General features: G+C 38.4%; 1 protein-coding gene across 2 annotated transcripts in view; it reads right to left on the reverse strand.

Moving 5' to 3' along the window:
- The window catches only part of LOC307045909 (uncharacterized protein), a 600,354-nt gene extending 594,354 nt beyond the window's left edge, over positions 1 to 6,000 (reverse strand). The window contains exon 1 of one of the 2 annotated variants that reach the window (XM_079691940.1): positions 5,783 to 6,000. The gene's annotated coding sequence lies outside the window, so the exon portion shown is untranslated. The remainder of the gene's footprint in view (positions 1 to 5,782) is intronic. The other variant, XM_079691939.1, reaches the window with a different exon arrangement.

Consider the following 6,000-nt stretch of genomic DNA (forward strand, 5'->3'; position numbering starts at 1 on the left):
GGCATCACCACCGTAACCATAGCAACATAAATAAGAATCAGGTAAGAATGCAGCGCCGCCACGTACAGATGGCAACACCCAGACATATTCACAAATATAAAACAAATATTCAGAAACTGTAATGAACAATAACTATTATTTATTTCAAGAACTGTTATTTACAGAAACTCAACATTTCTAATCTGTGGGACACAAATATGCACGATTGTTTTGGGCTCCCCCTATTTATCTCAAAGTCAGCCTTCAGGGGAGCTCCCTCCCTCTTCGGGGGAGCCAAGCTCCCCCTGGCTGAATGGCCAGCGATTAGGTGCGGCGCATTTATCATAGGTGATCAGAGCTAACTGCCTGCCGTCAGATTTCATTTAAAAAACAGATCTGATTTTAAGACTATTTCTGCGCTCATAAAGAATGATAAGAATAAGAATAATGCGCATTGAACTGGTTTCATTAATTAGTGAGTTTATTTAACACTAGAACAGCCAATCGGGTAAATTTGTGTGATATGTGTTGTGTGTGCAATGTAACTTTTTTTCAATAAAATATTAAAGTCTCCCAGTCTGTGACTTTTCCTGAAATTGTGTTATGTAGCACCCTATGTTGTTAAAAATTGCATTCTAATAGCGGGATATGACGGGTTTAGGTAGGCCTATACAAAAACCTCTGGCGGTTCTCGTGTTAAGGTAATCAGGTACAGTAGAAGCCCTTTTTTATCAGTAACGAATTTAGCAGTTGAACATAAAAGTCAACTAACTGAGGGTCACTTGCAATGACAGTGTTGTGTCTGTAAGCTTGTCACTCAGAGTAACCAACATTTAATTTAGCTGCTGGAGAAGAAAGATCAGGGGGTGGGGGGGGGGGGAGAGAGCTGTGGTTGATGGGCCATTAGTTGAATAAATACACAGCTGAGAGCTGCCGTTTCATTCAGACTGTTTAAAAAACGGTAACAACGGACTATTTTTCTTAGCGGATGCATGTCAATTTAAATCAATACATACAACTGTTTTTTAAATCAATACATACAACTATTTTTTAAATCAATAAAAACATTTTCTAAATCCATAAAAGCATTTAAATTAATATTGGGAGTCATGTCGTTACTTTGTTGAGAATGTGGCCATGTAATAAGCGGGATAATTTGCAGCGACTTGTTCCTAATGGGGAAAATAACACCCGTCATGTGTGTGTGTTGAGGTGTGTGTAGTTAAAACACTTTCATGAAGTGAAGGAGGTTTTCCTTCTATAAAACAGCTGTGGGCAGCAGTGAGTGTCACGGACATGAATTCATAAATCAAGGCAGACTGGTGCACACACTCTCCTGTCCTGCCAGGAGACACGCCCGTTCTATGGTGTTCTTTTTTTATATATTATAATGAAGTGCGAGCTGTGTGCTCGAGTATTCCTGCCTGTCGGCTCTGCTCATGGATGTATAATAAGGCTCTGCTGCTCCGAGATGATGGTCGTCCGGAGTCACTGTGGCACAGACTGGACCGCTGGTGAACAGCTGTTAGAACGAGCCGTTCAGGTGTTCAGAGCAGAGCTCCCTGTCGGAGCGGCAGAGCATGATGTGAACTGAAACGTTTTTCTGTGGCAATATTATTTAAGGAATCGTTGAGCTAGCTAGCTAGCATACATTGTCACTATCTGCTAACGTTAGCTTTAGCCTTCTATTTCTAATAGTTTTTTTCATAGGCTATAAACAGAGGTGGTATAAGTATATATATATTGTACTTGAGTAAAAGTAGAAGTACTCAGATATTGTAATAGAATAAAAGTAGAAGTACTCATATCTTGTACTTTAGTAAAAGTAGAAGCACTCAGGTCTTGTACTTGAGTAAAAGTAGAAGCACACAGATCTTGTACTTGAGTAAAAGTAGAAGTAGGCTACTCAGGTCTTGTACTTGAGTAAAAGTAGAAGTACTCAGATCTTGTACTGGAGTAAAAGTAATAGTACCAGAGTGTAGGAATACTCTGTTATAGTAAAAGTCCTGCATTCAAAATGTTCCTCAAGTAAAAGTAGAAAAGTATTCTCATCAAAATATAGTGAAAGTAGCGACAGTAAAAGTAGTCATTGTGCAGATTGGTCCATTTCAGAATAATAGATATGATATGTTTTATAATGATTGATCATGAAAGTGTTCTCAAAGCTGGTAAAGGTGCAGCTAGTTTGAATTACTTTGTATACTAAAGGGTAGCTTGTGGATTTACTCCAGGTGGAACTAAAGTCTGATTTAACACTTGATTATATTTCACATCATTCATCCACATCTGTAAAGTAACTAAAGGTATTAAATACATGTAGGGGAGTAGAAGTACACCATGTACCTCTGAACTGTAGTGGAGTAGAAGAACTAAGTAGCAAAACATTGAAATACTTAAATAAAGTACAAGTATCTCAAAATTGTGCCCAAATATAGTACTTGTTGAGTTTATGAACTTAGTTACTTTACACCATGTGGCTATGCACAGAGGCATGAAAATACATTTTCAAAATGCTCAACAGTGCTGCCAAAATTATAAACTGACTGCTACACAACTTAAAATAAATGCTTTTATATATTTCTATTAGATGTGACTCTTTGGCGTTTCTGTTATTATTAACACTGCTGCTTTAGTTGTTCTGACTGCTAAAATCCTCTGTCATTCCGTGGGCTGGGGGAGCCGGGGGCTCGGATCCTTGTCACCTTTTTCATACCTGATGAGTTTGCATCCCTGTATGTTAAAAAGCCTCAGTCACCTTAATTCATGTAATAAAAACATCTCAGGTCAGTAACACTCAAAGCTAAATGTGCAATACCATGTTCAGCTATGTTACTATTTATAATGTTATTGTTGTTACATCAGAAGATGTACATATTGGAATGATTTTTTAACTTACAGTAGGCTATTTTTTACAATGTGTGTTGGAAGGATTTATTAAATTACTATGAATATTGTCATTGTTGAAGGCTTTTAGAGAAGGGTGAACTATAAGCCTGAATTACATAACATGTTTTACCTAAAAACATAAAAGCCACAATAAATAAATCACAATTATTCTAGTTATTTTTACCTCCCGTATTGCTTTCAACCCACCAGCTTTTATGATGTTGTTACGTCACTAACTGTAAGCTTGTCACATAAAGTCTATGGTCACTCAGAGTAACCTACAGTTAATTTAGCTGCTGGAGAAGAAAGATCAGGGGGGGAGGGGGGAGAGAGCTGCCGTGTCATTCAGACTGTTTAAAAAACGGTAACAACGGACTATTTTTCTAAGCGGATGCATGTCAATTTAAATCAATACATACAACCTATTTTTTAAATCAATACAAACATTTTCTAAATCCATAAAAGCATTTAAATTAATATTGGGAGTCATGTCGTTACTTTGTTGAGAATGTGGCCATGTAATAAGCGGGATAATTTGCAGCGACTTGTTCCTTATGGGGAAAATAACACCCGTCATGCAGATGAGGATCCCTCCGCTACGCTTTGGGATCCTGATCGACTGACGAAGCTCCATTAAAATATAAATATTTTTGATGAATTACTGAGTTTAGGCACGTTAATAACGTTTTAATGAAGTTGATTACAGTATATTCATATGTGTCAGTGATTTCATGTCAATTCGCCGAACATAAACATAAATGATCGTGGTGAAGATGATGATTAAATTAGGATCAAAAATCGAGAGCCGGGCTGCATTTCCTCCCGTTCGTTTTTTTCGACTAAACAACATTATTTTGTTAAATAACAACATGGTGATGTTTTGTAAATGATTACATGTCTCTTATTTAGCACAGAGTATGATATCCGTGACATATGGATCTTAACAAGTTTCGCTGTACATCCAGCGTACTGTATCTGACTTTATTTCACATGAACTCCAGTTTGGAACCCCACTGCACCCCCTGGTGGATCAATGATCCATTGCAGCTGGCTTCATTATAATTACATTTATCTATCACGGGGGCGGTCTCAAGTCAAGCTGGAGGTTTTCCCTTGAGCGAGGGCAGATCACGTACCAATCACGGTACTCGCGTTTCAAACTGTCTGAAATAAATCGCTACATCTGTATACGTGTGTTTGTGTAATTTTGCGTTTGTATGTATTGCGTTTGTTTCCCGGGGGAAAACCCTCACGAGAAACACCGGCTGTTGTTATGCCTGCTGTGACGTTAAATTACTCCGTTCTCCGCTTGTAATTATGCCGTTACAAGCATCAAAGTTGTATTTATCATCTGAATTTGCCGAAACAAGTTTAATATTCTGAAAGCCAAGACTTTGTTTTATTGAAATCAGATGTAACGGACCCTGGCGTGTTATTTATGATTACTCTACGCTTACATTCATAATGTCAGCCGGAGGGAGGGGGGGCGGCGCTGCGGAAGAGCAGATTGTCATCTTCCCTTTACAAGCTTAAAGAATGTATTTATCGTGTGAGTTTGGAAATAAAAGTTTCATATTCTGAAAGCCAAGACTGTTTGTTTAAAATCAAACAAAACACCCGAACCCCGAAAGAATAGTTTTTTACGCAAATCCACGTTTATTTTGAAATGAGCCGTTGCGACTTCCGACTGATTTCGATAGAGCGGGTCACATATGCCAAGATATAAACCATACATATTTTTCAAGTCAATAGACTTTTATATGCCTTTCATTTTGTAATTGAATGCTTATTTTGTAAACCTTGCCATAGTTGGTTTAATTGCTAAACGTGTTATGTTACAAATATCTTACCTTCCTATAGGTTAACACAAATGAACCAAGTCCCAGCCCCTATTATGTGCATGGTACACCACCCAGGACTAGAGCCAAACTGTCTCAACCCATATACCCTGCAGAACCTCCATAACATGTACAGATTTGATTATGGACCTCTGAGGCGTAGAACGGAAGAAGAGTAAGTTATTCTTTCCTGTAATAAACTACTACTGTGTTTGATGAAAAATCAAATCATGGTTTGCTTTATATGAATGATATGTTATAGGAGCAAATCATTCAGGGAAGAAAGGCTACTAAGTATTTCCATCAAACTTTATTTTTAGAAATGTACAAAATGAACATGTGTAAATATACATATATGCCATTCCTCCCCTTATAGGCATTTTCGGCATCTTGCCTATCGCAGCTTTGTAAGCTGGTGCCAGGGCTTTTTAGGACGAGGTATCTGAGTGGTCATCCCGTCATGTGTTGTCCGCCAGATACGCCAGGAGTTTCCTGATCTGGCTGGACGAAATCAAATGCAAATCACAAAATATTAGAGAAACTTAGTTGTTTTAGGTTCGTTAGCTTGCCAGCTAGATTAATATGCTAACCTACGTTTGCTAGTTGTTCAGTGTAATATGCCAACCTAGCCTACCATGAACAACAGCTAGTGGTTCATATTAGGCTTGCAAGAAAAAAGGTTTACAATTGCTATCCTATACGGGTATTCTGCTACGTTTGGTCATTCATTGTAGCTGGCATAAAAACAATGTTTTCCCAAGCATCCCTCTTGGTAGCCTTCTTTTTTAGCTAGGAACGCCAACTATAATGTAATTCAGTTTTGCGACTGACCGTACGGTAAATCACCCGGAGTATACTGTCTATGAGTATTTTGTGTGTGAATGCAGACATTCTCCTGCTATGAGATACATCTGCTGACATTGGAGTTGATATATGGAAACGCTAGCAATTTAGTTAGCCCAGTTAGCACTGTGTCAATGGCTTAGCAGCCCGAAAAACTTTTACCCAGTTAAACAGTCGTGGTAGATACCTTGTTTGTTTTAAACATCATAAATACACAAACAACTATGAATACTTACAGGTTGTGTACCCGAATCTCCCGCTGGTCCCAACAAAGTAGGAACAGCATCGTTCTTCAGTACCCTATGCTGTACATATGCGGCATGAATCGCTGAAAGGTTTGTGAAGCTTTGTTTCGTGAAATGCCGCGCACACAGTACAACATCGGCTCCAACATCTGAAGGAACAGTGTTAAAAAAAAATGTCAACCACTGACTTCGTCGTGGTTCTGCCCTCG

Source organism: Notothenia rossii, assembly GCF_949606895.1.
Source record: "Notothenia rossii genome assembly, chromosome: 7".
NCBI classification, from domain to species: domain Eukaryota; kingdom Metazoa; phylum Chordata; class Actinopteri; order Perciformes; family Nototheniidae; genus Notothenia; species Notothenia rossii.